We start from the raw sequence: 8061 nt of genomic DNA on the forward strand, positions 1-8061 counted from the left end.
TGTTTCACGTGCTCGGCATTGGACATGGAATATATAAAAATGTCTTCAGTAAAAAAAAACTAATAATTGATCTAATTAAGGTTTGCATACACGGTTCATAAGGTCCATAAATACCGCGGGTGCATTGGTTAGCCCAAAAGGCATAACCTTAACTTGTAATGCCCAGAACGAGTCTAAAAAGCGATTTTGGGTATGTCATCTTCGTGCACACGTAGTTAATGATATCCCAAACGGAGATCAATCTTTGAGAAGCATTAAGCTCCTTGGAGTTGATAAAAAAGATCGTCAATGGGAGGCAAGGGATAACGATTCTTGATTGTGAGCTTGTTGAGCTCACGCTAATCGATGCACATACGGAAAGGTCCATCTTTCTTCTTAAAGAAGAGAACGGGTGTGCCCCATGGAGATGAACTAGGGCGAATGCACCTTTTGTCCAAAAGTTCTTGGAGCTAGTTAGACAATTCTTGCATCTCGGAGGGTGCAAGTCTATAAGGAGCCCTCGCAATTGGGGCTGCACCAGGCACGAGATCGATTAAATTCAACATCACGAATAGGAGGAAGCCCAGAAACATCATCGGGAAACACCTCAGGATACTCGCGAAAAACAGGAATGTCCTCAATTTTCCGGTACTTGTTTTTCATCACATGGGCTACGAATGTTACATACTTATTGCGTAAGTACGTTTGGGCTTGAAAACAAGTGATAAATTTAATCTCGAGGGAGAAGGGCTTTCACCCAAGACATGAAGGATTCGACCATCGGAAAACGGAATACGAGTGAACTTCTCGAAGCAAACAATTATAGCACGACGGAAAGATAACCAGTCCATGCCTACTATGATATCAAAACTCCCCAATTGCATAGGAATGAGGTCGATTGAGAACTTGTGGCCATTTGAATCTAACATGCAATTTTGAATAACCGAGTCAATTGTTACAGATATACCATTAGCTACCTCAACAGAATACGAGTTCTTAAGCTTAGTTCGGGGTTTAGAAAGTAAAGGCTCAAATTCAAAAGACACAAAGCTCGTATCGGCACCCGTATCAATTAAAATGGTTGCAAAGTGGTCATTTATGAGAAACATACCGTTCACCACATCGTCGTTTTGCTGATCTTGATTGGCTTCAATCATAAAGGCACGCCGACGATTTACTAGAGGAGCTTGAGCAGCTTGAACAATCTGACCACTTTGTGGTGCATGAGCTAAAATGGCGGGATGCGGCTGAACATAAGCTTAGTTAGGAAATAATGGTGGAACTTGTGGCTGATAAGCTTGCTGGGTTTGGTATGTCTGAACTTGGTACAGCAAGACCAAGAAATGAACGAACTTCGGTAGGAGTGGTTGGATTTTTCCAATTCTTAACGGCTTCGATTTTGGTTGGGTCAATGTGGATACCCTTTTCATTTACTATATGCCCTAAGAATGGAATTTCTTTCAACAAGAACTCGCACTTAGAGAACTTAGCATAGAGTTGTTCCTTCATAAATAGATCAAGGATGGAATGGAGATGTTTCTCGTGCTTGGCTTTGTACATGGAATAGATAAGAATGTCGTCAATAAAAACAATTACGAATTTATCTAAGTAAGGTTTGCATACGCGGTTCATAAGGTCCATAGATACCGCGAGTGCATTGGTTAGCCCAAAAGGCGTAACCCTAAATTCGTAATGCCCATAACGAGTCCGAAAAGCGGTTTTGGGTATGTCATCTTCATGACACGTAGTTTATGATAACCCAAATGGAGATCAATCTTTGAGAAGCATGAAGCTCCGTGGAGTTGATCAAAAAGATCGTCAATATGAGGCAAGGGATAACGATTCTTGATTGTGAGCTTGTTGAGCTCGCGGTAATCGATGCACATACAGAAATATCCATCTTTATTCTTAACGAAAAGAACGGGTGTGCACCATGGAGATGAACTAGGGCGAATGAACCCTTAGTCCAAAAGTTCTTGGAGTTGGTTAGTCAATTCTTGCATCTCAGAGGGTGCAAGTCGATATGGAGCCCTCGCAATCGGGTTGCACTAGGAATGAGATCAATTCGAAATTCAACATCACGAATAGGAGGAAGACCAGAAACAACATCGGGAAACACCTCAGGATACTCGCGAACAACAGGAATGTCCTCAATTTTCCGTTCCTTCTTTTCCATCACATGGGCTACGAAATGTTACATACTTCTTGCGTAAGTAGGTTTGGGCTTGAAAACATATAATAAAATTTAGGCTCGAGGGAGAAGGCTTTTCACCCGAGACACGAAGGATTCGACCACCGGCAAGCGGAATACAAATGAACTTCTCGAAGAAAAGAATTTTAGCATGACGGAAAGATAACCTTCCATGCCTTCTAAGGATTTGACCATCGGCAAGCGGAATACAAATGAAGTTCTCGAAGCAAACAATTTCAGCATGACGGAAAGATAACCAATCCATGCCTACTATGATGTTAAAACTTCCCAATTGCATAGGAATGAGGTCGATTGAGAACTTGTGGCCATTTAAATCTAACTTGCAATTTCAAATAATCGAGTAATTTGTTACAAATATACCATTAGCTACCTCAACAGAATACGAGTTCTTAAGCTTAGTTCGGGGTTTAGCAAGTAAATGCTCAAATTCAAAACACACAAAGCTCATATCAGCACCGGTATCAAATAAAATGGTTGCAAAGTGGTAATTTGCGAGAAACGTATCGTTCACCACATCGCTGTTTTGCTAAGCTTGATTGGCGTTAATTATAAAGGCATGCCCACGATTTTCTAAAGGAGCGTGAGCAGCGTGAACAATCTGACCACCTTGTGGTGCATGAGCTAAAATGGCGGGATGCGGCTGAACTTGAGCTTGGTTAGCCAATAATGGTGGAATCTGTGGCTGATAAGCTTGTTGGGATTGGTACGTCTGAACATGGTACAGCGGAGCTGAAGCAAGCTGAAGTGTGTTCAGATGTGCGAGTCGTGGACACGTGTTGCGAAAGTGGTTAGGATCATCATAATTATAGCAAGCTCGCATCTGAGGAGCAGTTGGTACAATAGCAGTATCACGACAAGCGGTGCTTAGGTGCCCAAAACGGTTGCAACGGGTGCATTGACGGCAAACAGCATTGGCGGAGTGATGGCATCGGCAAAATTTCCAATACGGATGGGGTCCGTTGTAGAGTTTCTTGTGTGGTAATGCAAGGTTAAGTTGAGGTTGAGGTGTGATTTGTTGAGTTAACACATAGTTCTTGCGCTTCTTGTTATGGTGGTGGGAGGAGAAAGCAGACTTGGATGACTCGGGTTTCGACTCTTTGGGTTCGGTAGAGGATTTATCAGCAGGTTTCTACGATTACTTCATTGTCAAAATCTCGGCTTTAACATGATTATCAATTAAAGTTGCAACAAGGTTAATCGCTTCACCTAGTTCCTTAGGAGCACTACTTAAGACACTATATTGAATTTGTCTCGGTAGTCTCCGAATGTACTTATCGACGACACGCGAGGTCGAGCTAACAAGGTGTGGTACCAGCACACTGAGTTCATTGAAACATGCAGTGTAAGCTGCGTGCTCACCACTCTCTTGTTTGAGGTTCCAAAACTCAGCTTTCAAGTTCATAGGCTCACTTGGAGAGAAGAACTACTTGGTCATCAGTTCTTTCAATTCGTCCCATGGCATAGCCATAGCATCTTCGGCACCACGGGTTGTCTTTTCCTTTACCCACCAGGTAAGTGCCCCTTTTGCAAAGACACTAGTAGCAAAACGGGTTAGCTTGTCATCAGGACACTCAATGTGGAGGAATTTAATATCCATTTGTTTGTACCAATGAAGTAGGGAAGTGGCACCTTCTGTCCCCTCAAACTCTGGGGGTTTTGTACTGGTGAAAGTCTTAAACGAACAGTGAGATGCTTTAGGCTCGCTTTAAATAGAGGTGACATTAGCATAAAGATTTTGGTGAATTTGGGTCATCATGTCGGGAAGGACCACGGCTAGTTGTTTGGTGATCTGAGTGATCAAATTGCGGCTAGAAAAGCGGCGCTTGTTGAAACAGAGAGACATTCTACGAACAATGGTGACGAAGATCGTGAGACTCGGAATAGGGTGTGGTATAACAATCCTTGTTAAATTTTTCTTTAAAAGGAATAAATAAAGAATTACATAATTGAAAATAAAAAAAATATATCATAACAAAGATATTAAATCTTGTATGGAAATTTAGAGTTTTCATGAACCACCATGGACTCTTATTTTCCAAAAAAAAAAATCAAAGAAACTCGAAATTAAAATGAACCGAAAGTTGGGTATTCGTGTATCACCACGACTTGCAGTTAAAACACATTGTAAATCATTGAGGGTTGGAGTCACACGTTGCATGAACCACCATGACTTGTGTGACTTCCTTAGGAGTGCAACCTTATTCTTTTCATCTTTTCACAAAGAGAACATGGTCGCGTTTGAAACTTAAAGTTGTGATTCATATGGCGTTGAAGGTGGTATGCTTTGGCTTTAATAAAGTTCATGCCCTTTCCTAACTCTCCAGGTAAGCAACCGGGTCCTGCGTCTTATTGGGATTTATACGCATTGCTTATCCTTAGGTTTCAATAACCTTGGTGTCAAGAGTTTCGGAAAACAAGCACCTCCCCTTTACAGTTTACTACATACCCGCTATATCGAACCATCTTAAAGAAGAATAAATATCGGAACACTATAATGAAAATCAATAATTGATAATGTTTGAGAAATCTTTGTTTTTAGGCATAAGCCTTGGACTTGTGTGTGATTTGTATACATGAGGCGCAAATGAATTGACAATAAAATATTAAGCAAGTGCATTGAACAATCACATAAGGCTCACATAATTTTCTAATCATGCAACCTAAACAATTAAGCAAATAAACTATAACTAACTAGAACACTACGTCTAATGTCCTATCTTATAGTCACGGCTCTGATACCAATCTGTAACACCCCGGCTAAAGCGGAATACGCCCGGGTGCGATGTACATATTGCTCAAAACACATGTTACACTATTAAGTGACAATATTATCATTATTTCATTCAAATCCCAAGTACACGAGTTTGTCAAATGAACAAATATAAAGGAAAATGAACAAAACAAACATCCTCTTGTTTATTATTTTGATAACCTAACTTCTAGTATCTTCTTCATTTCATTTTCTAATGAAAGTACCTGTAGCATATATATAAAAAATAAATTCAACTAACTGAATAGTTGGTGAGTTGACATAAGTTTTGATATAACTACATAAAAATCTACAATTCCATGAACAAGTGTAAATGAGCAAGTAAAGTCCATTCAAGTTGGGATTGTGCACCAACGTACTCGGATAATAGCGCAAGTAAGTTTCTTTACCGTTGGTAACAACAAGCGTACTCGGACCGGGGGTCCCTATTCCACTCATAACATCGAGGTCCTGAGTGCATAAGGAGGCGTACGATCATACTTAATGAGGAAACCATGAGCAAGTAATCTTTGAGCAAGTAAGCAAATTAACACACAAGTCCATGTAATGAATTGTAGTTTGTAAATAATAAATAAACGAAATTGAATTGTTGATAGGATATATATGCTACCCCCAAAATATGTAAAAGCGTTAAAAAGGGGGTGTGAGAAACTCACCTTTGGAATTGGATGACAACTTGGAAAAGAAATAGAAAGCGCGTTATATGAAACCGAAGGATTGAATCTCGCGAGCTAATTTAATAAACATGATAATTAATAACTAAATAATGGAAATAACATGTCGGTTATATGGTTCTTATTTCTTTATTGTTTGTTATATACTTTTGCACATTTTAACATATTTATTATTATAATATTATTTATAAGGTGAATATTAAATTTGAATATAAAAAATTTTACGGGATTTTAGCTTCACCGGTATGATTATCAGTTATAAACGTTTGTCGGTTTAGAGTTAAAGTTACAACGATATTAGATTATATATATACATATTTATGTAGTAATTTTACGAGTTGTAACGATTGGTTCGGGTTTGTAAAAGTTGGATTCTAGAATAAAAAGGTTAAAAACAATCTAAACAATTGTTATTTAACTTAAAAATGATTTTATTTATTTTATAATAATTTATAAATCTATATTTGATTTATTAAAACTATTAACATAATGTGTAACAAAAATACAAACTAGACCTGCTGTGACCCGGGTTCAATGACCATAGTGAACATACACAACCACCGGACCAAATCAGTTTGGTTTTTAAAAGATGGAAATTATAATTTAAAAACACATTCTCATGTTCGTATTCCTCCTCACTATAAACCCCAGAATTCAATTATCCAAATCTGTCACATGTTTGTTAAATTAAAGTTAGGGGTTTTGTTTGTCGAGTTAAAACGAATCAAAACCATGTAAAAATTACCTTGGATGGTGCCGGAGGGATGAAGAACGATGAGTTGGCCGGAACAGAACTAGGAAGAACAAATTAGAGACCGTAGATGATTCATTTGTGTAATGAAATGTTTGCTGCAGATTCAGATGGCGACTAAGGTCCTATTGATAATCTCAATTGGGTTGTTTGATGTTTAATTTGTATTATTAAAGTTTTGATTATTATTCTGACGGGTTAGATTAATTACGAGTTAATGGTAATGTTAATGGTAAAATAAATCAAGTAATAATGTTAGTAATTAGTGGATACTTTGAACGTATTGTTGTCTAAGCATCCCATCATAGCCCCTCCAATTATGCCTGCTTATTTACTTTCTGATCCTCCCCTTGTTGCGGATGTTGATAGTGCGCTTGGGTGCATTAAATCGTTCACTAAAGGGATTTCGTGTTGGCGGGACAGATTGCGAGCCCAACACATTTTAGATGCGTTGTGCGGAGAGGGGTTTCCAATTGCGGATGGTCTGCTTAAGGCTATTTCTGTGGTGGTTAATTTATTTTTGGGGGGAAGGTGTCCTAGGGTGTTGGCAGAGTTTGTTGTGTCTGCCCCCCTTACGCCGTTGCTTAAACCGGACAATGAGATTAGACCAATTGCCATTGGGGCCATTTGGAGGCGGTTGGTCTCTAAGGGGCTATGAGGGGTGTCGGGAAGAAGATGGCTAAATACCTCAGTGACTTTCAATTTGGGGTGGGAGTCCCTAGCGGAGCAGAGGTCGTGCTCCATAGTGCGAACAGGTTTTTAAATCAGTTTCATTCGGATGGGTCATTGGCTATGCTTACTGTTGATTTCTCTAACGCCTTCAACTTAGTCGATAGGACGACCCTTCAACATGAGGTTCGGCGTCGATGTCCTTCTATTTCTCGTTGGGTAGATTTTTTATATGGGCAGTCGGCTAGGTTATATGTGGGTGATACTTACATTAAATCCACCACTGGGTTTCTACAGGGGGACCCTCTTGGGCCTCTCCTTTTTGCCTTAGTTTTGCACCCACTTGTTCACCATATCAGAGATCGGTGCAAGCTTCTCTTTCATGCTTTGTACTTGAACGATAGTACGATTATTGTGGACGATAGAGAGGTGGCCAAAGCATTCAATATTATCGGGTCCGAGGGGCCTCATTTGGGTCTTGAATTAAATGTTAAGAAAACAGAGTTATTTTGGCCTACATGAAATGGGTTGAAGGTGCAGGAGGGGTTGTTCCCTTGCGGGATTGGAAGGCCGGTGCTTGGCGTGAAATTCCTTGGTGGTGCTGTATGCCGGGATGCGAAGTTTATTAGCAGTTTGGCTATGAAAAGGGAATCTAGCGCTGTGGAACTGATGAGCTGTCTCCCAAGACTCCTGGATCCTCAATGCGAGCTTCTTTTGCTTTGCTCATGTATAGAAGTCGCAAAGCTTTTGTTCGGTTTGAGAACGTGCCAACCATACAAGAAAATGACACTGCATGCGACTGCTCAAAATCACCCATCTTTTTCCGAAATGTAGCATAAAACTAATCCACAAACTCCACATACTGTGTTCTATCATTCCTCAACACAGTAGCCCAACGCGGCCAAGATAATTCCTAACCCTGTCAGCTTGACCCAAAGTACCCACAAATCCCAAATAAACGTCTGGTGTCGCAACAACTGAATATCCTAAATCTTCTCATAAAATT

Source organism: Bidens hawaiensis, unplaced genomic scaffold (assembly GCF_021521415.1).
Source record: "Bidens hawaiensis isolate Kalapana, Puna unplaced genomic scaffold, B.hawaiensis_p1.1 tig00017772_1, whole genome shotgun sequence".
NCBI lineage: Eukaryota > Viridiplantae > Streptophyta > Magnoliopsida > Asterales > Asteraceae > Bidens > Bidens hawaiensis.